General features: G+C 37.2%; 1 long non-coding RNA gene across 2 annotated transcripts in view; it reads left to right on the top strand.

Annotated features, from left to right (window-relative positions):
- Window positions 1–523: 523 nt before the first annotated feature.
- Window positions 524–25,832, top strand: part of LOC136843646 (uncharacterized) — a 116,003-nt gene continuing 90,694 nt past the window's right edge. Inside the window, exon 1 of one of the 2 annotated variants that reach the window (XR_010854629.1) lies at window positions 524–1,183. This is a non-coding gene — a long non-coding RNA (uncharacterized lncRNA). Of the gene's footprint in view, window positions 1,184–6,924; window positions 7,168–25,832 lie in introns of those variants that run through there. The other variant, XR_010854628.1, reaches the window with a different exon arrangement.

Genomic DNA, 25,832 nt, shown 5'->3' with positions numbered 1-25,832 from the left:
TTTCTTCGTCTTGAATACTATCTGTTACCGTCTCTCATCTTGTATGGAAAACCTGAGACACTTCAAAGCAGCTTATCCGGAGTCCGACTTATTGGAGATGTTTTTAGTTGAACCCGAAGAGGCTTATCGGTACTATGTTATCTTTTCCGTTGAGAAGTGTATGGCTCAAAAGCCACTAAAGAATCAATAAGGTATTTGTGATATTTTTACCTCTGTTTTCATGGCAACGAGTTTTAAAACTTTCAGACTTTGTGGTACAAAAATGAGAGAGATGTTTCCAATAGTTATCAAAGTATATATTTAAATCAATGATTTAAATATATACGTGGAAAGGTGCAAAATTGCCTTTTATTCCACTGGGACAGTTATTGAAACTGTGAATATCTCGCTCAAATATCCCGCCACTTCTATGAATTTCTGCTGTGCAATGACGTTCTTGATTGAAAAAGGATGGAAGAAGCCCTTCAGAGTTTAGCTGCATATTCCGTTGCTCTTTTGATCCATTGCCGGTCGTTGTCTCTTGCCTACCGGGACAGGAGTTAATGGTCGCTTCTATTATAGTTCAGCCAGCTTATCTTTTGTAGCCTGTATAACTAAATAAGGAGACATTTCACGTCTCTCTCTCTCTCTCTCTCTCTCTCTCTCTCTCTCTCTGTATGTGTGTGAGATAGATTGAACACTAATTTGGAAACTCGAATGGTATGGGTTCTAAGTTTATATGCAACTCATTTTAAAACGTAAGTGCTATTCTTTACTGCAAGTTCCCAACTGAAGAGCATATCCGATCTGTTTCTTTAGTTAAGAAAAAATTGTGTACATTAAGGAAGTCTTTCAAGGTTTCTGGATATCAGTCTATCCTAAAGAAATGTTTTTATTCTTTATGATGCTTTGAATACTCTTTTATTTATTTTATATTCTCTGTTGCTTTGCAAATATAGAAAGTTAGTGACCTCATACATTCCAGGTGTCATGGTCGCAAAGGTCGAGATTACCACCTGATGAAGGTCTATTCCCCTGATGCCTGGTTCTGTTCCCCTGATGTCTGCATGGACACGAAAGTCTCCCTTGACGGGTGTGACTGGACATGTCAGCGCGATGGGTGGCCACGCATCACGACGGACCTAGTGAGTGCCAGATGTCATCAAGCCAGGCCCAGGCATTCAGAATCAACTCAGCGTCCAAAGTGAGTTACACACACACACACACACACACACACACACACACACACACACACACACACACACACACACACACAGATATTTAAAATCTTCCACGTTCGTAGAAAAAAATAGTGCCTTAGAACCTATGATAGTAAAATAAAAATTATCACTATCTTGCTTATTTGTTGGTGATGTGATGATTTTATTTTTGATACCTTTTCATCGAGGTGAAGCCAGTTAATGGCATTCTCTGGTCTGTCTAGAAATCTCTCTCCGAATATTAAATTCTGTCCAAAATGTAGAATGGTGGATGGCAAAGTAATCTTCTCAGAGATTGGCTGCCGTTCAAATATTGAGCACAGGTGACATTCCATGCAAGGTTCACTGACGAATAAACTCGAAATAACATAGTTAGATCACAGGCACAGACATTATGCGTTGCGCGCACAAGTACACAAATACATACATTTGCGCGCGCGCACACACACACACACGCACACACACATACATGCACATTTGCCTAGGCTATTGATTAAAAAAAAAAAAAACAGAAGGAATGATAAAATAAGTCTTAGGGTTTGGAATGTCTGTAGATTTGGTACAGAAGAAATACAAGTATTCTGGGGTAGGTATTTGTGACGAATGTTATGGATGGTAGGAGGATGCCAGAACAGAGAAGCAAGAGCGTTAGAGGGAGGCTTGTTAAATAACAGGTAAAATGGATGCAAGTGACGCGTAATTTGTGCAAGGTCGACACTGCACGTAAGCTTTCAACGGAGGTATAGGAAGAATGAAGCTACTAATATCGAAAAGTTTTCAGCACAAGTGGTCCATCCTTGATTCAGCGGTTCGAGGATGGAAGTAGCAATGAGGTTTTTTTATTCTCTAAAACTATATCTCATTAGGGTGAACGGCTAAATGGTTAAAAGGAGTATTTATTTACTGCCAGAAAGCTGGGTTTGTGTTTATTCATGTGATCCGAAAATTTTTTTTTATTTAATATTCATGTATTTACGTTTCCCTAAAATTAAGAGGCCTCAAAAATGCTGATGAATTCACTTTTTTAAAACCAGATAGGGAGACTGGAAAGTCTGGCGAAGGAAACTACATGCATATTGCTAGGACATTCGCCATTCGGAGTTTTAGAATGTGCTCATGTTATTCCCAATGTTCATTCTCGTTCTTTTGCCTGCAGCTTTAGCCTCGCGGAAATCTTCGTCGCTTGACCTGGATGGGAATAATTGTGTCAAAACTTGCTCTCTCTCCACTTTTGTTCCTCTCGCTTCACCTCACATGTCGAGATTTATGTCTTCCCTGTTTCGTTTTATCGTATTATTTCCTTCCATCTCTTTCTTTTTCTTCTCATCCCATTTGCTTCCCAAACTACTCGAGATTATCATAAATGACATTATAATTTTTTTTATTCGTTTATCATAAATGACATTATAATTTTTTTTATTCGTCAGATCATCGTGACCTGTTCGCCATTATTTCCTTTTCCTTCGTTTATGTTACCCAAGTGTAAACTTAGTGCGTATTATGGATATTTTTAAGTTGAATGACAAGAGACATGGTGAATGTACCTATACTAAAAATTCGGAGAACCTACTTCTGTATAAGATTTCTGCATAAAAGCGAGAAGTGTCTAGCTTCTGAGACACAGCAAAAGGTATTCCTCAGGTCAGAATAGCATTTAATTTTTATTAATTAGTTTTCAAGAATCGTACATAGCATGATGTGACTGACCATTTATTATTACGTACATTTATACAAGGATGCGTTCATGCATTTGTCTTACATATATACAGTTTATACCTGATAGTCCTCAATAAACACATGTATATTTCCTTATGCTGCCCCAAGCCAGGTGTGGGTTTGTAGTATCTTTGATTTCCTTGTGCAGAAATAAAGCGTTACGGTTCTCTCTGTATTGGTGCATAAATTTTCAGTCTACCTTTACTCCACTCCAGCACACATGCAAGCATGCATAGGATCGCACACAGCTCTCCACTCACAAGAATCTGCAGTCTGTGGAAAAGTGTTGTATTATGATATTAAATTAAATTTATCCCCAATGTAAATTGAAACGTGTTTCCCAAGTCCAGTAGCAGCGTTGGCTTTCCTAATCTTTATCCAAAATTGGAAGTGATTCAAGATTTAATTCATGGACGAATTGCCTCTGAAAGAAAAAATACTTTTTGGATATATGCATCTTTCATATATGTTGCTAATTTCACTATTCAGGAAATGTCTGTTGATGGAGCGAAAACTTCAAATACAACTCGACATTATATGTATTTATACAACGCAAAACTTAGCAATAATATTTGTCCAAAGCAGTTTTCATTTTTGTGCGATGCTTTCTTAGGTGCAGGAATGAAATATCGTGTACTTTTTGGTATATGCATGTAGATTTAAGAAACCTACACAGTTACTTTATTTGGAGGACTTGAGGGGGACATTTTAGATAATAAAATAGATTTGCTCTCTAGCCAAGTGGCAGAGCATAAAGAGCCATATCTTGAAAGAGAGGTTTCATAATCTGGAGAACACAGAATTAAGAATTAAGAAGAGAATTACTAGGCTGAAACCTGCAAAGAAAGGCGCGTAGTCTAACTTTTCGTAAATTTCTGATATGTTGTTGTCGTTGATGAAGCTGGGCTTATGCCAGTGCCAGCTGTTGCTCTGGAAGCAGTCCGTAGATTATATCATACTGTAATTGCGGGACTTGGTGGACTTCTAAATGTTGAATGGCTGTAACGTTTTATTGCCAGAATATAAGATAGATGAATTTGTATGATCTCACTTCATCAAGAAAAAATTAAACTTATGCATGTATAGCATGACACGCCTGATATATATGCTTACTTATGAAACAGATGATATGAAAAATGATCACCAAAGCATTTTGGTTTTAAGTTATTCACAGAACATGAACAACAGAAACGTGAGATTCTCTCCTACTCAAGCTGTAATATAAGGTTTTTATGGTCATATATTTAGCCATTATTGGGTCCTATAGTTCCAGTCATCTGTCCATTGTTTTCAATTATACTTCTGTTTATTACTACAGTACCAATTAACAATGGTGGTGATGATGATGAGAATTTGAAATTTTTCAAAAGCGGTTGTCTGCTTTACTCCGGAAGGTGGATTTTCAATGACGCAATAACAGCCACAGTGACTGTCATTGCTTTATTGTCATAGCCGAGGCTCTCGTAAATCACTACAACCTTCATTCAGTGTTTCCTTTTTTTATTAGAAAGCTTAAGAGAGGGATTTTTGAGATTTTGAGATATCTTGTTATAAGACATGGAAGCATTTGTAAGTAAGTATGGATTTCATGAACGTTCTATAAGAGAATCTTGGCAAGGAATTGTGATGCATTTACGCCATTAATAAAGATGAGTCAATAATTTATTCAACACTTAATGGTGGAATGAGAAACATCCTGTTAGGAGAGGCGAATATCTGCAAACTTAATCTGGTTGCTTTAATGTGATGAGAGGCGGCAACAAGTAAGGGGCTATGGGAGATAACAAACCTATGAATAGGGGAAACAGGAGTTGAACAACGCCTAAGAGAAATGAGGGGGGTGGGGGTGGAAGGGGTTCGAAACCCACAGCCACTATGCCAAGGGAGCGATGGCCTAAATAGAATCGTCAGAAGAGACGACCTTAACTGGACTCGAAGGAACCATATGGCCTCCAAATAGCCCGCCAGGAAGCTACAATTTCCATAGAATGGGACAGGCCACGTGAATTTAGGATAAATGGGATGAATGAAAAATGACAATGAAAGCAACAAAATGAAGGAAGTGATAACATTTATGTGTCCAGCAACGAGATAATTATGAAAGGTATATGTATATTTATAATTAGCAAATTTAAACCAATAAACCATACACATGATGCGTTGTGATTTATTAAGCATATTTACTTGGGCATGAAAAGTAAAATACAAGCCATAAAATACCGTCATTGAAGGGATATCTTCAGAACTGATTTTAAAGTTAAAGAGTGTCAGTGATCAAGGTGCCATACCTAACGTGTGTGTGTGTGTACGAGCTTGCGTGTTTTTATTTCTTTTTAAATATATTGTTTCTTGCGTGTTTCGTGTTACCTAATCTTTAAGTAAGGCTTTGTGCATGGAAAAGTTCAGTTCATTGCTGTAGGCTTAGATCATCGGAAGCACAGAACGCTTTATTCATGGTGACTCATGCCTCTTGCTAGTTTATTTTTGTTCTCTTTTTGCAGTCAGTAGTCCCAAAGCTCTAAAGATAGAACTTGACTGCAAACTAAGGGCATTTCCGCCTCGAACTGCCAGTTGACACTTCAGCATTGCAGTGCTGGTGTGAAACAATAAGAAAATACAAATTCCAAAACTGCACTAAGCGCAGAAGATAAAAATAGTGAAAACTGCTAGCCCTTAAAGCATAGATATCCAATCCGGTTAAGTTCCGTTAACATTTAAAATTTTATTTACTTTCTACATTGCTCAGAACTTCCCTTTTGTAAAATCCTTTCTGGTAACCATCATCGTATTGTGTGTGGAATAGTGTGCCAAATACAAGATAAACATTTGAATTTAAATCTTAGTTTTCTGGTTATTTTACATTTATTATTATTCGTTTTAGTTACAAAATGGCAAACATGCAGGGTCTTCTAAACAAACCCAACTCTCAAAATTTGACTAATGAAGCAGCATGCTTATTCATGCTCTTTTAAGAGTTCGAGACATATGTCATTGAGAGTTGGAAGTTATTAAGAGTGCGCAAACATATATTGAACGCTGTCAAAAGGACTAGTAAACCGAAATATGAATGTCACATTATAAGCGGGAAATCATAAACATTAATGATATAAAGCTCTCGCCAAATTTCCCCTCAGAATGAATATAACACTTGAAAGGTCATCGAAGGATGATTCGTCAAAATAAGATATTTAACATTTCATAAGTGAGCCGAATTGGTGAGCAACATTATTGCACATGAAATGATTTATAGATTTTTTAGGCATACATGCCAAGCACTGGGGCAACTAAGGTCATTCAGAGCTGAAACGGAAATTGACAGTGGAAAAGTTTGAAAGGTGTAACAGGAGCAAAACCTCGCAGTTGCACTGTGAATCAATTGTTAGGAGAGGGTGGACAGTAAAATGGAAGAAAGAAAATATCAACGGAGGTACAGTAAAAGGAATGAAAGAGGTTGCTGCTAGGGGCCGAAGGGACGCTGAAGGGCCGAAGGGACGCTGAAAAGAACCTTAAGTAATGCCTACACTGCACCGCATGAGGTTCACTGACGGCGCTACCTCCCTACGAGGTGCATATGAAATGTACAACCGCAGCATCTGCAAAACGGACAGTGCAAGGCAAGTATTATGTACGTTGTGTCGAGTATGAAACAAAATTCATAAATGTAACACGCTAGCAATAATCCAGCAATGAGAGGTTAAGTCAACGTAAAACTAATTTTATCAAAGATTAATAACTAGCCTAAAATTTCTTATAAGTGGAGTTTACTACCTAAACACAAAACTAAAGTTCACTATATAAATATTGTACTAGTCTCGTTTTAAATCACTAATTGGCTACTATTAGGCAAAAGAAAGAGAATGAAATATTCAGCATAACGATATTAATGACAATGATCAAAGCCATTAGCAAAAATCAGTTTTCCTTAAAAATTCCTATATCGTTTTCTTTAAATGTTTTCTATGAATTACCGAAACTGCCCGTATTTTCCACAAAGCGCTTAGGCACACAACAAGGCAGTGTTGACTCAGTCTTACCTATCCAGTGTTGTGTAACGCAATGGCATTCATTTGAGAGGTCTAATAATACAGACGTGTAACGTTATATATAGACCAGCAATAGAGCATAAACACTGGCGAGACAGTAATAAAGTGAAAACTTGAAATCGTAAAGCACGAAGAGGGGAATGACAGGCCCACCGTTGGCAAAACTAAGCTGTCACTCAACTGTCGTCGCGAACAAATCAAACCAGTTGGTAAGTATCGAGGTTTATTTATCAAACGTAATTTACGTGAAAAGGCATTTCCTTTTGGTTGTTGTTTTATTATTATTATTTTTTGTAATATCTCGTGCACTCACGCAATTAAGTGGAAAGTTTTGGGCCTATGCCCAGGCTGCTGACTGCAACTGCTAAGTTACCGATAGTCTCAGCATTTTACGTGATTTTGGTGATGGCCAAAGCTCTTTTGACCACAGAATTCTTCAGTTGCTATTAGTTCCGTGAAATTTAAATGAGGACCACAGCATTGCATGTGTTGCCCCAGTAGCATACTGTCTTATTTGACTGATTACAAGCACTTTACATGTTAAGATACAGCAATTGGAAATATATATAGGGGAGCCCAGTGGTTTGTTGGCTCGTTTTTGCCTAAAATACAAACACGTTAGAAGTAGCTTACCAGTAGTCATACAAGCATTCTATAAATGCTGTTAAAAGAATGATTTTAAGTCGATAATTGATTGTGAGGCCTAACCCTGAGGATATGAAGTCGTAGTGTGGGCCGCTTCCCAAATTGCGAGGATTCTAACCTGACCAAGGAAGCCGTTACATAATCACATAAAATAATCTAAACAGGAAACGCTATGTTACCCTAATCACATAAAATAATCTAAACAGAGAAAAAGTGCGTGAGGCTACGTTGTATACAGTGGATAAGTCCCATTATTGTGTGTTGTATAATATATTAATTGATTTACTTCTCTCTTGTCTGTGTGTTTGTCTCTCAGAAAGGTCCTCAGATAGTATCTTGCTAGCTCCATGTCACTTTCTTGACCTGCAGCTGACGCAGGTACCTATTCATAAAAGGGTCGACTGGTGGGGGTAGATGAGATTGAACCGCTGGCCTTTTGAATTCCAATCCACTTCTGTGCCACTGACACTGCTTTAACCACACATATTATATGCTTTTGCTGGACTATTTCTTATATCGTTATCTTCTTCAAGTGCCAGCTTTATGTTGCTCACGTCCTCCAAACCAACCAACCCCCTCCTCCCCTCCTTTATCGGTGTTCTCACTTTTCCCCCCCTGCTCACCAGTCCTCTGGACGAACAAGAAATGCTGTTCTTTATTTTTTTTCTTCCAAGAAGAAGATTGAAGTAGCTCATTCTCGGGTAAGTTTGCACTGGGTTGAAGTGAACAACAACTTGCCAACTACTAAGAAAAATGGGATAGATCGAGCAATGGGAAAGGGTGGTGGAGAGGAGGGACTTCTCATGGTGGTGGCGATGGCGTGACGATGATGAAGAAAATGATTAAACTTTATAATTGGGACAACGACAGAGGGCCTTGCTTTATACTTATGGTTAAGACCATGTCCTCATAAAGACAGATAAAAACTTTTGGCTCTTTTTCCCGATGCAGTGTAGAGGTTTTGGAGTTTGCAGTAAGTTAAAAGGACTGAGTCTGACGATTTTTTTATATTTAATTAATTGGCCTCTCTTCAACTTTCTTTTGAACTCGGTTGATTAGTCTTAACCGCTTGAGATGTACATTCATTTATATATGCATACGTACACATATAACACACATAAATACATACAGTACATACATACACACACACACACACACACACACACACATATATATATATATATATATATATATATATATATATATGTGTGTGTGTGTGTGTGTGTGTGTGTATAATGAAAATAATCAAAGTTGCATCAGTTATTGCTACATATCACCGCATGTTATTAACAGGATTTTCAGTGTAAAGAGCTGTTTCTTTTAATGCTACCAACTGTATTCATTTCCATACCAGAAAAGTAGCTACAGCGATAACGTATGTATAAGATATGAGGCTTAAATTTATCTTTTTTTCACAGCAACTGAACTGCAAGGAGCATATACTGAATTAATGTCTGGTAATATGATGTGTTAACGGGATAAATATCACTGATTTAAAAAGTGTCATTATCCAGGATAAGGTCCTTTGTCGATTCCAACGAATGGCCTTTCATATATTTGGGGCTCTGTTGTAAGGACCCTTGTAATTCATAGTCAGGATCTTGCCGTTTGCCGTCTTATTTGGCTGTACGTGTCTTGAATTTATGAAAACACTCGCGCCGAAGCATTTGCATTCATGCTCTCTCCGGAAGCAACAATTGCAGTTCCTGTTACGCTGCTTGATGTTACTGCACGTCGTCCTTTGCTTTCTTTGCTTTTGAATTCAACCGTCAGTACTGCCCCTCTTATTCTGGCTGCCGTTTTTCTTAGCATTTTTCATAATACTTTAGCTATATTTAGCTGCTTCTTCATCTTTCTCCTAATCGGATGTCTATATTTCGTAATTTGTTTCTGTTATATTTGTTGTTGCCTCACCATGTATTAACGTACGGAGTTGGATAATGGTATATATATATATTATATATATATATATATATATATATATATATATATATATATATATATATATATATATATATATTATATATTTTTTTTTCTGTTCCCTTACTTGCTTTGTCTTGTTGGGTGCGGGTGGCTCGACATGATACCTACAAACTTTCAGCAAATATTTTGGAATGAAAGTTGCTATCTCCATGCATCCCCATCAATACTCCCTGGTTATAAGAATCTGTCTGACTGTTTTAAACGACTGATGAATTTTGTATGAACTAGCGACAGTCTGGTATACGAAAGAGAAACTAATCTAGACAACCTACAAGTTGAAGGAGAATGTAACAAAGTGTTAGAACTATTAATTGGAAACCAGTGATGCACATGATATTATGCAAATGTTATATAACAAATTGCTTCCTATGGAATGACATGGTAGCCTTACAATTCATAATTTCCCCATTTAAAAAAAAATTACTCATGCTCTATCCCCTTTCTTATACCCATAAATTTACACGGAGAAAGAGTGAGTGAGTTTGGCGATGCTTGAGGTTTTGTTGTGATAATCCTCGAGTTTCAAGAACACTAAACATTTTGAATCCGTCCTCATTAGCAGAAATTTATTATGTAACCCTGATCTGCATTTTAACGAAGCATTTTAATTGGAGCCCGTGACCAAGTGCCCCATTGTCAGTTGGCAATCGGAAGCAAATTTGCTGTCCATGGAAGTAATTGGCGTCCATCGATGTTCCCAATTGCCACTTTCTTTTTGTGCATTCCCAGTTTTATATAAAACTCGCTTGATCGTTGCTCATGATTTTCTGACTTTTTCTATCGCACGACAATACTAGCATGCCATCATTGGTGATCTGTATTCAGAGCCTTTTAATTAAAGTATGTGTCGCTGTTATTATTTGTTCTTCTACTGTTTTGAAAGTATAAAGTTTGAAATACAGGAATGCTTAGAGGCATTACATGTTGTCGTAGATGTTTAGGAATAGAGGCTAAATGTCTCATACAAATAAGACTTAATATAGAAATTAAGTAAGAATGAAGTAAGCTGACTTAGGGATGGGGTTGGGGAGAAATATAAGGGGAATGAGAATTTAATTGTAATAAAAGTCTGGGAAGAGAAAATCCTGATGGAAATAACTTTAAATAAAAATGATTAAAGGTTGATGGACTACTATGAAGAGATGCTCAGCTTAAATTCATTGTAGAAGGAAAATAAAACTTATCGGTAAAATATTTGAAAATAGTAATTTCAGAGTGTTTGAGGAATTTAGAAGGCTTTAGATTAGTTCAAGAATTGAAAACTGTATCATCCCACTTTTTCCTAAAATAGCATTAGAATGCGTATAACGCATTTCACTGAAGGAATGATTTTTAATGGTAGGCGTATGGAAGCATGAATGCCTGCATATTTTTGAAAATAAATGGCGTTGCACTTAATTTTATCGATTGGAGAAAGCTTTTATATTTTTAAGCACATATTTAAATGTATGGCGCTTTATTTTGTTGTTTTACTGGGTAGGCAGGAGGAAGAATCATGGACGAGATCTACCTTCATTAATAACTGATGCGTGGTTGGATGAACTTGAAGGGTGGAAGAGTAAATGGCTTATTAGAAAATGGTTTTAAAAGGTTGATTGAACGCTTTTCTGATGGAAAATAATTTTATAAAAAAATGTAAAAGTCTCAATGGAAGCCATATTCCACTTTTAGTAGGCAATGTTGATTGACATCGACATCAAATACATTGTCAAATTTGCTTTCCTTTGTGAAATTTGGTGTTACGTTTTTAGGTGGTTTATGTAACATGAATTGTTCATCTGCCTGTATAAGACTCCCCCCCATTCTCTCTCTCTCTCTCTCTCTCTCTCTCTCTCTGTCTCTCTCTCTCTCTCTCTCTCTCTCTTGAAAAAGAAAATTTCTCTAATTTCTCTCTCTCTCTCTCTATATAGTCTCCGCTTGAAAAAGAAAAATTTCTGATAATTTCTGATTTTTTTTTGTATCTTATTCATCTACCATCACCTATCTCTCAACGTTTTTCTTGTTTCTTCGCTGGTGTCGATGTTTGGCTGGTTTCCTTTGAAACTTCCGGCAACCCTTCTCTTTTTAAACCTTTTTTTTTTTTTGTCCCAGTCGTCATAGGTGCAACCCACTCTGTAATCCAGTTTATAGTTCAAGAATGTGTGGATGCTGATTGTCAATAAGTTGTTTTTTTATTATTTTATTTCATCGTCTTTGTGATTATGGAAATTACTTCTTCCCCTTGTGCACCCGCAAAAATTACGGAAACCTAAGGAAGGGTCGAGCAGTCCACATCCTAAGGACATTTACGTACCATCCCGAAAGGCTTATAAGGTATCATCATTCTTCATACGTATGTACTGTAGGGGCTAGTGGTGAGAGATTATTAAACGCACAAAAATGCATGGACGCATATTACGTTTATTACATCCTCATTTTGGGCACTTAGTTTTTGCAGCATTTCATGAAACTAATCATTCTTTCTCGTGGGTGAACATTTGATAAACCACTGACTATTATGGGTTATATGTCACGATTTTATGTTGACAGAATCCGTTCCAGTTCTTAATAAAAACTTTTCTCTCAGTAAGTTAGTCGGTCGCAGTATGTCTGGTCAAGTTAGACACAAAACCTGTCATTGAGGGAGTGATATTTCAAATAACATGATACATACTCGAATTCGTTGTTATAATAACTGTCAAATATTTTAATAATAATGAGAATAAAATATCCATGCGTAGAGTCATTTGTTTATTCGTTTTTCTAGATTGAGAATGTTGCTTATAAGTTTGACCTCGAAAAGATAATTGGATCTCGCTAAAGTGCACCAAAGTGAGTCATCAGGCTAATATAGTGCAGATAAATGTTTCAGTTACACACTTCGCTTATAAAAAGATTGAATTCGACCGATGTGTTCTAAACCCGTTATTGCAACTCAAAAAATTATTGTGCTTATGCAACAAAATAGATTTTCCATTGATGTTGCTAATATTGTACTGTCAAATTATCCTGGGAATATATTAAATTATTCATTGTTATTATAATTATGCCTCGAATTTATACTTGTGCGTGATTATTGCTTCTTTGTCTTCACTTCTGGTCATTGCCTCCCACATTGTTTTTAGTTTGACCTTTTTTCATTATTTGGTAAGAGAATAGATTGTCACTAAGCAGGTTATTTCAAAAGATTTCTACGTGAAATTTTATATCTCTGAACATAACTAGCATAAAGGGAACGGGAACGAATCAGATCATTAAAACTTCGTGACTCCAAACAGTTTTACCCATAAACAAATTTTTTTAATCTGTTTTTATTTCCCTTCACTCCTTCTCTCCTCAAACGATTTCCTAGCAGTTCTAACTCATTTGTTCCATTCACCTTTTCATGTTGTCAGTTCTCGTTCCTGCCGTTTTTAATTCACTGTTTCCTCAGATATGTCGCTTTACAAGACAGACTTCATTTTTAGCATTATGATCGTATAACAACAACTCGTTAGCTGATATATTTTTGTGCCTTGCATGGGTGTCGTCGAATAGTGTAACGTTGCTAACTGGCCTTGTGACGCTCTGAAACCTCAAAGAAGCCTGTTGCTCAGTGATGATTTTGTTTCTGTATCATGTCTCTACAGTTTATCTGTTCTATAAAAAGAATGGAAAGAGAGATCAACATATCAGGTAACACGGTTTTTAAATGGAATTAGGAAGCTGTCAGGGCGTTTATAAAGGCCAAGTGAATGAGAACAGGAATTGTTAAGGCTCTAACCTGTCCCCCTCCTCCCTGAATCCATTGTTTTCGTCGGGCTTTGGTTGGATGTGACGGAAAACGGAAATCCTATTATCTTGAGACCTCCAGATAATTGAAGTTTGCTAACCGTATTCGTCTTTTGCAATGACATGTTCCGTTGCGCGAGGGCATGGAAGAAACTTCATTTGTGAAATTTAATGTACAGGGTCATTTCTCATTTTCGTAGAAGCATGAAATCGAGAAGTGGTTCCTTTACATTTGGCGTCTCTGGTAGATTAATTCACACATAAAAAAAGATGTATTCAATCAATGTAGAATTTTCTGGAGATTACCCATGTTTAAACATTAATTATTCTCTTTATAACGGTTTTTGATATCAAGTTAAGGTTTACAGTTAGTCGCTCTAAATTACAGTAGTCCCTCGATTGCTGAGATGTATTTAATTATGAATAGTCGCCCTATCAATTTAGAGTTTTTCCTGTGTCTAGTATTTGACTTTGTATTTTTGTGACGGACAATATTAATTGGTTTCCATTTGAATGGAGTAGATTTCATTGATAAAAATATGAGTTATCTAACAGCACGAAACTGTTAATTATCCTTTAATTGAAAATTCTCAGGACCATAAACTCCACATTAGAATTTTTTTTAATATATATCGGTTCATTTATATGAAATTAATGGGAAAGTCGCGTTAGTCCCGATCCAGGGATTGTTTTTATTGCTGGTATTTGAACCTAAACCGAGAATGGCGCATAATTAAAAATTTTGTAATCATTCATTTAATGCCACGAATTTAAAATTTAGTTCATATATTTTGATTTTATAGTTATTTTCAGCATTCAGAATTTATGTGTGACTGTATCAAAGAGATTTCCATATATATATATATATATATATATATATATATATATATATATATATATATATATATATATATATATATATGTGTGTGTGTGTGTGTGTGTGTGTATGTGTGTGTGTTTGTGTGTGTGCGTGAGTGTATATGTGTGTATATATGTATGTGTATGTATACTTACGTGAACGGGGAAAATGACTTTACTCGATAAATAAATCTCACATAGTTTAAGCGCGATGGTGTTTGACCTCTGTGGAATGCATTATGTTTTATGTGCGTCATGAAATGTTTTGTGTATTCAAATCCAAGTAAACTCTCTAGTATGCGATGCACATAAATTTGGTCATTTGATGTTCATGATTACATATAACATAAAGACGTTTCAAAAATCAGATGAAAAGTAGGGTCACAGAACGTTAATTAATAACATATACTTTTTGTCAAAGAAAACATTAAAAGGTAGGCATTTTACGTTATTGTAAACGGTCATTAAAAACAAGCTCAGAATTTCTCTTTACCTCTGATTATGTATTCTCTATCAATGATTTCTTTTAGCAGAGCATTTTCTATCTGAGTGGCCATCTAATGTGTTCGAGCGCTGCCCATAATTTAAAATTTAAGAAATTTGAAGAGGATTTTCCAGAAAGAAAATTTTTTTTCGTTCTCATGTATTTCAGTGTATCTTGTAATTAGTTGCTATCATTCAAAGGTTTTTAACTAGGTTTTGTCATTTTGGGGTTGGGGGGAGGATGGGAAGAGAAAATCCTATACTGAATTGTTTGTTTTCCAGCTGGTATGGTGTAAATTTTCAATTTTGTATGAAATTTTGTAAAATTTTTTACAGCAAGAGTTGAAGGGGAATTTTATTATCAGGTAATATTAGTTCTTCACAGTGTTTAGTGGAACAGAGGTTCATAGAATTTGGTTTCGATGAATGATCATTTTGCATTACTGATTTTCTTTTGACCATTTAGGATGAATCTTTTCTGTGGTTCTTTGGTTTCTAATGAAAGTTATTATTAGTATGTTTGTCGATGATGTTACTGAAATTTTATATAAGGAAATATGTATAGTTTTTTTTACCCTATTAATAGTCATTGCAAGTGCCTTATTAATTTTCAGTGCTTAAAAATTATAGAAAGAGAGAATTCGGGAAAATTTATTTGAGGCAACTTAGGGGAAAATGATTTTTTCCTGGTCTGCCGTAACAGTCGTTAAAAGGAGTTAGGGACTGGAAAGTTTGTAAAAGATTTGGAAAGTTAGCAGTAAACTCTGGCCGAGCAATGATAAAGATTTTGCAACCCCGTTCTGAGCAGTAACGACCGAGGGGTCAGTGCGAAATCTAGAGGTGAGCAGAACAAAAAACCAAGAAAAAGTAAGGTGGAAAAAGGCAAATAAAACTCGTTCTTTAATGAGTCATGCCATCTATGGTGATGCAATTTATTTCCTTTTTCTTATAATATATTGCACTGACACTTGACATATTTTCCACAGCTATTTATATTTTAGATATCTTATTTTTCATTAGTTTCTTATAGAACCTAGTCAGTAGATTAAACGTATCTATATACAGTATTTTATGTAATTGAAATGAAAGTGTTGACTTGGAAGCTTATGTAATGGCAAACAAGTAAAAAATTCACCGAAGTTTCTTAGGTGCAATCGAGTTTTCTGTACAGCTGCTATAGCGTATAATCAAGGCCACCGAAAATAGATCTATCTTTCGGTGGTCTCTGTATAATGCTGTATGAGCCGCGACCCATGAAACTCTAACCACTGCCCGGTGATGGCATCCTATATCGTTGCCAGAAGCACCATTATGGCTAACTTTAATCTTAAATAAAATAAAAACTACAGAGGCTAGAGGGCTGCAGTGTGGTATGTTTGATGATTGGAGGGTTGATGATCAACATACTAATTTGCAGCCCTTTTAGCCTCAATAGTTATTAAGCTCTGAGGACATAAAAGTGCAGACAGAAAAAAGTGCGGACGGACAGACAAAGCCGGCACAATAGTTTTCTTTTATAGAAAACTAAAACGCTAGTTATTAGTCATGTGATGTGCCTAATTGATCAGCCTTTATATTATCGTTAATCAAATTTATCGTTGCGTCTTTTTATTCCTCTTTCCTTTGACATTCAGAATTTTTCCTCTTGTTATTTTAATAAGTTGATCTGGATACAGAAACAGCTGGTGCTGTAATTCAATTACCTTCCAGTCAAAATAATAATAAAAAAAAACCTTAGCCATTTTTCCCGCTTCTTAAAACTAAGAAAAATGTTATTATTATTATTATTATTATTATTATTATTATTATTATTATTATTATTATTATTATTATTATTATTATTATTATTATCTCTTCTGCGCACAGAATAGCTTGCTTCATAAAACTGGTGAAGACATAGACGGCGGCAGCTCGATACACGTTGACGGTTTTATATACCTTTTTTGTGAGGTGGTAAATGTATGTGTACTGACAGGAATCTGTTGTACAAAGGAAGTTTGCCATTTGTTGCTGAGAGCAAGTATAAAATTAGAAATTCGATGCCATTAAAGGGCCAGATAATATTTTTACCAGGTTATTGCATTCTCTATGTCCATATATCTACCTAAGGATAACGTAAATAAGTTAGGAGGTGTAACGTCATTGCTTTTATGCTAATTGATAGCGAGGGTTGCTTCCTAAACGTTCTTAAAAATTAAATTTTATATATAATTATATAATATAATATATATATATATATATATATATATATATATATATATATATATATATATATATATATATATATATATATATATATATATATATATATATATATATATATATATATATATATATATATATATATATATATATATATATATATATATATATAGAGAGAGAGAGAGAGAGAGAGAGAGAGAGAGAGAGAGAGAGAGAGAGAGAGAGAGAGAGAGAGAGGGAAGAGATAGGTTGAGAAACCGAACAAAACATAAAGGATGAGAATGATCAGTTCTATAAATACTATTCTCACGCTGTCTGTAAAGCACCTAGTAGTCTTCATTTTTCATCTTTAATTAATGAAAGAATCCTTCGTATTAAAAGTATACTTTGAGCATTATCTTTCCATACAGCTATAAATCTTGAGCCTTGTGAACACATTTAATAAATTTTTCAGGAATTATGAGTATTTGTGCCGTGCTAGGCATTTCATTGCCAAATTTAATCTTATTATCCTTTTATGCTCATTAAGTTGCAGACACATATGAGTTTGAATTTCTGTCTTTGTTAGATGCCATATATATATTTGAGGAATTTGTTCTGAAGTTTGGGTGAGAAGCAAAGCTATGCCAAGCCAAGCACTCTGCTAACCAAGCAAAGCCAAGAAAAGCGCTCAGCTAAACGAAGGAAATCACTCGCCTAGCTAAGCCAAGCCAAACCAAGCACTCTGCTGGCTAAGCCAAGCCAAACCAAGCACTCTGCTGGCTAAGCCAAGCCAAACCAAACAATCTGCTTGCCAAACCTGCCCAAACACTATTATTCAAGCCAAACCAAGCCTTCTGCTAACCAAGTCAAGCCCTGTGCTAATCAATCCAAGTCAAGACAAACAATCTTCAAGTCAAGTTAAGTACTCTACTAGTCAAGCCAAGCCACACCGACCAATCAGCAAGCCATGCCAACCAGTCAGCAAGCCAAGCCAAGCCTTGCCTACCAATCAGCAATCCAAGCTAAACTGCCAGCTAAGAAAGCCAAGGAAAGCGTAAAATTGGCCAAACTGCCAGCTAACCAAACCAAAGAAAGTACCCTGCTGGTTAAGCCAAACCAAGCACTCCGCTAGCCAGGCCAAGGTAAACACTGCTGGCCAAGCCAAGCCAAACCAAAGCAAGCCAACCACTCTGCTAGCCAGGCCAAGCCAAAAACACTGCTAGCCAAGCCAAGCCAAGCCATACTGAGCACTCTGCTAGCCAAGCCAAGTCAAGCCAATCACTCTGCTAGCAAAGCAAAACTAAGTACTCTGCTAACCAAGGGAGGCCAAGCCAAATCAAGCCAAATGCTTTGAAAGTCAAACCAAGCACACTATCAGCCAAGCCAAGCTAAGCCAAACCATGCCAAGCACTCTGCTAGGCAAGCCAAGACAAGCACTCTGCTAACCAAGCCAAACCAAGTCAAGCCAATCAAAGTCAAACATTCTGCAAACCAAGCCAACCACAATGTCAGCTAAGCCAAGCAAAGCCAAGTCATACCAAACAAACTGTTTATCAAGCCAAGCCAAGCCAAGCACACTGTGAGTCAATCCAAACCAAGCCAAATCAAGCCAAATGCTCTGCAAGCCAAGCCATGCACACTGTCAACCAAATCAAGCTAAGCCAAACCATGTCAAGCACGTTGTTAGGCTGGATATTCACGATCAGGTCTCCTGTCAGTTCATCGAATCGGGCGTTAAAACTTATGTGTAGACGGCAGTTTATGGGCAGAGACAGTCCACTCACTAGAACGGGTGAAATGATGGAATTACCTAAAGTCCTTCCGGCCGACTGACAGGTAATTGCATGTGTAGACAGGTAAACAAGTATTTTATGACAGTTCCCTATTGGATTTCGCCTGGGAAGGATCTCAGCCGCTCGAACCAGAATATGAATAAACTATGTATAGGACTACTTTATTTCGTTGTTAGATCCTGCAGCGCTATTGGTTGACCATTGTGATTCCAAATCATATAATAAAAAATATATTTCCATGTGATGCAAACAATTTGGTATAGGCCTAGGGCAGTGTCCTGCCTGCCATTTTATGAAAGGTGTTACTAGTGAAAGTAGGCTTCACAGTGCATTTCATAATAACTGAACCAACCCCCAGTTCTGATTTAAACTTATTCATGCATATTGTATGAGAATGGACATCTCTCTTTAATAGGCAATATTGAGACATACTCTTTTACGCCTTTTTGCTCTTTCCTATTATTAGGAGAATTGCCGCAGCAGCTAATCTGTATAGCTCCACCTCTTCAAAAGCCAGTGGGTTTCCATTGGTGCCATGTAGTATTGCCACGACGAAGGCAAGGGGAGAACTGAAGGCGATGACCTTGGGGACACTCATCCGTCTAACAGTCGCAGGTGAACTGACAGGTAAACCTGAGCGTGAATACCCGGCCTTAGTCAAGCCAAACACTTTACAAGCCAAGCAAACCACAGTGTCAGCCAAAACAAGCCATGCCAAGCACAATGTTAGTCAAGCCAGACCTGGCCAAATCAAGCCAAACACTCAGAAAGCTAGGCCAAGCAGACTGCCAGCCAAGCCAAGCCAAGGCCAGCACACTTTTAGTCAAGCCAAGCCAAGCCAAAAGTATGGAGGAGAATTAATTTGCCGTGCAGCACCGGAAATTCTTTTCTCATTTTTATGCCGACATAGCACTTGCCCAAAGTGTGGTAAGGTGGGAAAGGGAGTAACAGTCCTGTTGTGGACGCTGCCAAATAATGGCGTCAGTTAAGCAGTGGCTTTTCCTTCCCTTTTCTAAGATCTCTCCGTTCTAGGTAAACTCCCTCTGGGCCAGAGAGAGAGAGAGAGAGAGAGAGAGAGAGAGAGAGAGAGAGCTATATCACTATCACTTCTCAACACCCTCAACTACGTGCATAGCTTATACGGAGCCGTGATTTGCGTGTTGAAAGCAATCCCCCTTCCTCTCTCACTCTCTCTCTCTCTCTTTCTCGGGACCAGAGGAAATTGACCTAGAACGGAGAGATCTCAGAAAATGGAGGGGAAAGCCACTCTCTCATACTCACACACATTTATGTTGTGGTCATTGTTACACACCCCCCCCCCCCTCAACAATTTGCATTCTTCATAGCATATAAATCATCAGTGTCTATTCTTCCATTATGACTTCGATAGTTGGGTTGCGAGGAAAAATAAATATATTTTATCAGCGATTGTCTCTTTCCACATCGTACTTATTTTCATTAGCTCCTGTGTGGTGCAATATCAATAGACAGGAGTGTACCAATTCTGAATTACTGCGCTACCATAAATTTTTTTGCTGTTTAATCATACACATCGGAGACAGTTGTATTCTTTTTAAAGTTTATTTGTCTTCACTGTCGTCTGGATATTTCCTTAAAGGCCCATTTAGTCCCCTGTATTATAAGGTAGTCTAGAGCGAGATCTTGTTCTAAAGATTTCTGTTCTTGACGAGTCATCTTTGCTGACGGGTGTCCTACATTTTTCACTTTTTTTTCCCCTCTGATTTCAGGTTATTATATTTTAACTTTTCATCATATGTGAAGCACACTTGAGCTTTATTCTTTTACGTTCGTCAAGATTTCACACGTTTTGTAACGCTAATATGATCGTTTTAATTGTTTTCCTGCTTAAAGATCTTTTTTTGTCTAAATCTTGTGGCTGTTTAGAGATTTATTTCCCATTTCGTTTTGCATTTAGAAAAAGTTATTTTTAAAAAGTTCACCAGACACTGACCTACAAACCGAGGATTTTGCCGCGGGGTAGCGGTATTTTTTGTCGCCATGTCTTTGATATCCAGATGCGACACAGTACAACGATCCAAGACTCTGAGTCTAGATGTTGGTCAGTGGATTATCTGGAGAGAGAGAGAGAGAGAGAGAGAGAGAGAGAGAGAGAGAGAGAGAGAGAGAGAGAGATTAGTACCACGTTTGAAGCTTCAGAAGGAATATTCGATATTATACGAGGTTGGAAGGAAGAGATGAAAAGAATAGGGCATAGAGATAAAACAAAATGTTGAGACAATGAAAGGTCGGAGAAACAATAGGTGTAAATTGCTGTAGAGGTTTGCATTCATACTTTCTTAAACAAGAAAGCTTAAAAGCGAAGAACAGTTAAGGTCATACTATTGTAGAATCTCTCTCTCTCTCTCTTTGTCTCAAAAAAAAAAAAATAGTCGAGAGTAAGAAAAAAAAAAAGGATTAAAAAGAGGTAAAATCTCAGGAGACCTGGAATGATGTCTGGGAGAGTGGGAAGGAGATATTAGGGTAAATGGGAAATGCAGGATGCCTTCCAGGCGAAATAGGGCCACAGGAAAATGTTAAGGAAGAGGGGAAAATGGCTGAAGATGAAATGATGCAATCATGTAAGTGAGGAGCTTTTCGAGTAATTTAGTGGTCTGGAAGAAGAAATACAGAATTCTCTGCAGATTTTAAAATAGGAAGTAGATTAATTACTAAGGGGTATATCGAAGACGATGAAAATGTGTCATGAATGAGCATTACATTAGAAAGAAAAAGAAGATAAAACTTGGTAGCATTATCAGACTGCGAAATCGTTTCTAAACTAAAGGAATTGTTTCGATTGCCAAGCAGGAGATGGTTTTCTGAGTGAAAGCTTGATATTGATGTCTCCCAACATCTCCCAGAGGATGTCTTTTGATGAGATTGCTTTGGAAGTGTTTCTGAGTGACCGTTCATTTGAAGAAGAGTATTTTATTTGAAGAAGAGTATTTTTCATTTGAAAGTTATTGTTTTGTTTTTTGTGATTTAACACTTAATTGTTGTAACATAATTTTGCGGTGAAGAGAAAACTGAATTTTTTCTTTTTATTTTGCTATAAATATTTGAAATAACTTTTCAGAAAGCAGATTTGAATATTATAAACAATGTTTATTAAAGAAAACTGCATAGTTCTTGTATGTTTTGTTTACAAAACTTTGTGACTGCTGTCAAGAAAGGAGGCTAGTTATCTGGGTTTCATCAGAACGGTTGTATGACAATGGAAGCCGTATGTTTTAGAATGGATGTATTGTTTCATGCGCTTCCCATTTTATTTTGTTTCATGGAATATTTCAGCTGAGTTATGTATCTCTCTGATGAATTTTTGGAACAGTTTGGTGCTCTGAATACTGGACTTTTGTAACTAATCGCAATGAAAACTTGATATATGTATAAAAATGAATTTAAGTTTTTCCCGAAAGTATTTTTTGTATATGGATTATGCTGCCGTTCTTATATATAAAAATCTCTTTTCTCTGAGTTTGTAAATTGAACTTTTTGTTACAGTTCTTCAGTTTAACTGTTCCTCAATTCAGTTATAAATGGAAACTGGTACCTCTCTAGAGTAGTCGAGGCCTCCGTTTCGAAACTATGAATTTAAAAACCCATTTCTGAAAGCTTTCGAAATAATAATGTCCAGATTGCCCAGATTCATATAATATCGTTTCTGTGAAGCTTGAAATTAGTTTATCATTTTCACTGCTTGATTATAAATTTTCTTAGAATTAATATCTTTCTAACATTGCACTTCGAGGACGAATAAAACTTAAAATTTTGTACGTCTCAATGAATATCATGAAGATTATTAGAAATAAAGAATGAAAAAAAAATTAATTGCTTTTCTTTCACAGGAGTAAAGAGAGTTTTAAGTTTACATTTAAATATAGCTGCGAGAAGCATGTGTATATTGGCTTAGGGAAATGGTTATATCATATTGTTGAAGAACTGAATTCTTTAGTCAGAGTAAAAAGAATTGGATCACTAACTGTTACCGACCTTGTCATCGTTCTTTTGAGTTGTATCTTATGGCAGAAACCAGCTTTGTATTTTTTGCTTAATCTCTTACTCATTTTTTGAATAAATGAACTTATTGATAAGTAGTAGGGACGAAAATTTGTTAAATTACAAAAAAAATAATGTTGAAGGTGACAAAAAATATATTACTGAATGATAGTGAACTTGATTAGCAAGCAGGAAAAAATATAGATAAAGTGTATTTGTGTGATATCAAGATCTGATAAACTTCTGATATTCATATGATAAAGGCGTGTGGATAACACACGAGTCACAGGAAAAACTAGGACTCGTGAGATAGTGAAAAGTGTACAGTGGAAAGTAATATTCATGGAGTACTTGTTTGTGAATGATTGTAGTGTAGAATAACATATTTGCGAATGATTTGAATCGGGAGCGATTTGTGTGGTTTATACGTGAGGGTTTCCATGCTGATGACGTTCTTTCGTTGTTCTTTCGCGCATTATGACGAGGCTTTAGCAAATGTGAATATGAGGTGCCATCCTCGATTCAGAATAGATATGAAAAATGTCTACTGTTCGTTTCTATTGAAAAGGTACTTTTATACTGAAATTACATTTTGATCGACCACTTCCGAATAAATCTTTTAGGAAACCATATTTTTATTATTATTTGGGTAAAATGAAGCAGAGTCTGACTCATTTCATTTATTTGTCATATATGGTAGTGCTAATCATGTACAATTCCAGTGGAGAGGGAAACCTTTTTTCTCTTAAAAAACTAAATTGCTTCATTCTGTTTATTAATACACCACATCCTTTATCTTGCGGAGCATTGTTAATGGCATTAATTCACTTTCATGAGTTTGACTTGAGCAAATAGAGCTTGCATCTGTTGGCCTTGGATGATGAGGCTGTAACAGGAGTCCGTTTACCCTTAGTCATTGCTTAGTGAACTGAAGCCTGAGGAACGACAACGAGGAATTGTTGATGCCGCTGTTGGTAGTGATGGTGAATGATGTGGTTGGAATAAGCGAAAGAGTTTACTTAATCGTTAGCATTCTCTCTCTCTTCCCATATGTCATATCGTCCGTCCACCAAGAGTGAAAGAAGATGATGATAATAATGTTTTGAATAGCGACCAACCGGGTGAAGGCCCACTGTTCTCAAGACTATAATATAACTCACTTTCCTCGATGCTTTCTCCTGTTTTTCTCCTTTACTTCTTTTCCCTCTTACCCCGCCTCCCCGCAAATATCTCCTCACTTGGCTGTAAGTCTTACGAAGCTTGGCCGTGAACATGAACATTTGCCTGGTGCAGTCTTCCTTTGCTTCCTGACACAGACACTCTGTAATTGCTTCATAACTCTGAGTAACTAGATCGTTAGGACGCTCGAATACCCTCGAACAAGAAAGGGAACTGCCATTTGCGGCTACCTAAGGATAGTTAGGAGCCTTTCCAAATGGGTACGTTTGTTTTTTATACTGTGTAGTTTCGCCCAGTTGCAAAATATATGTCATCATAATAGCTATTTCACGTTTCGTAAATAACTCTCTCTCTCTCTCTCTCTCTCTCTCTCTCTCTCTCTCTCTCTCTCTCTCTCTCTTTCCAGTTTGTTCATCTAGTCTTTCCTTCCTCTGTTACCTAAATGCTGCTAAGATTCAGCGACCTTTTTGTACTGGTGCGGAGTGATCGAGAGAGGTCATACTGAGGCCACTAGAATACAGATCGGTTGATCCCAGTGGCGGGCACTGGACAGCGGGGTTTTAGATCTGGAAGAAGCAATAACAGCCAGCACAAAGGTCAAAGGGAAATAGGTCTTATAGTTAAGACTAAGGGTCAGCCTAGCAGCCCAATTACTATCCTGACTGGTCCTTGTGCCCTAACAGCTTTCTGTCCCCCAACATCGTATGATATTGGGGTTAGGACGCTTAATATATCTGTCCCCTGTTTAAAGAAAATGGGAGTGGGGTCTTCTTCAGATTTGCAACCATGAAATTTGATTTCACATGCAATGTGCAAATAAAAAAGTGTGCCTACAACGGACTGGATTGGCTGATAAAATTATTTTACATTAGCAAATACTGAAAACTCCGGCTGTCCTTTAAGAAGATTCTTGCGTTCACTCCCAATTTTTGACGGGCATGAAGGCCTTGGCTTTTTATTGCATCTGTAATGGAAACCACTTAAAAGATTTGGCCCCGACACATGGCGACTAGTCAGTTAGCTTCCCCAAATGAGTCTTTGATTCTGCAATGCAGCTAACTAATTGACATACCTAACTGCTAGGAAGGGATACTAGTTTTACTTACTTACTACAGCAGAGCCTAACACAAGACAACTGCATCTCCAGACTTATACTAGCTGCCTCTGACGACAAGGGAACTCTATTCCTAGGCAAAGGGCACATGGAAAACTGTTTTGTTTGCATGGTCTACTATCCTACTGCCATGGCACTGAATTAAATGACACTGACCTACCTAAATGTAATTATGTACGGATTACACAATTCTTTACGGAATATCACACGCAATATTTTCGGGCATGAGCAACCTGGGGTTTTAATTATGTTAAGTGGTCAGGTGTGCACCAGCTTGAGTATTGGACAGTTTTATCATGAGTTTATTACAGGTTAGTACTACAAGATTGCCTAGGGTGTTAGGTGTTAGTCTACTTGGGCAGAGATCATGCAAGCTACCTCCTCTGGGCAGGTACCAGGATCACTGAGATGGAAACGGCATTGTGCCAATGGGACACGAGTGCCAAGGAGAGCTTGTGGCTTTTATGGGTTAATTGGATCTCTTCCGCCCTTCTTCTTCCTCTTCGGGTTCCTCCAAGGTCTGGCTACTCCATTCCTAGGAGGTGACGAGGGCATCGACTCTAGGGAAAGGCCAGAAGGGCCGTCAGGAGCAGAATCAGAGGTAGCCCTAGGAGCTACGGGAGGCTCCCTACTTTGGCTGCTGCGACAACTGTTGTAAGGGTAAAAACAGTTTCTGCATCCTGGCCGGACAGTTCCTGGTTGACCAGAGAAGGTGTAGCATTAAGGTCTGCCAGAGGTTCATCCTCGGCAGACAAAGGTGATGGTGAAGAAGAATCAGCGGCTATGGGAGGCTCACAATTGGCAATGATCAATGCTGTGAGGGTTGGAGGATTTCCCGTAGGAGGACCCGTGACATGATTTGGAGCTG

This window comes from Macrobrachium rosenbergii, chromosome 12 (assembly GCF_040412425.1).
Source record: "Macrobrachium rosenbergii isolate ZJJX-2024 chromosome 12, ASM4041242v1, whole genome shotgun sequence".
Classification (NCBI taxonomy): domain Eukaryota; kingdom Metazoa; phylum Arthropoda; class Malacostraca; order Decapoda; family Palaemonidae; genus Macrobrachium; species Macrobrachium rosenbergii.
This window is presented reverse-complemented; position numbering and strand designations above follow the sequence as displayed.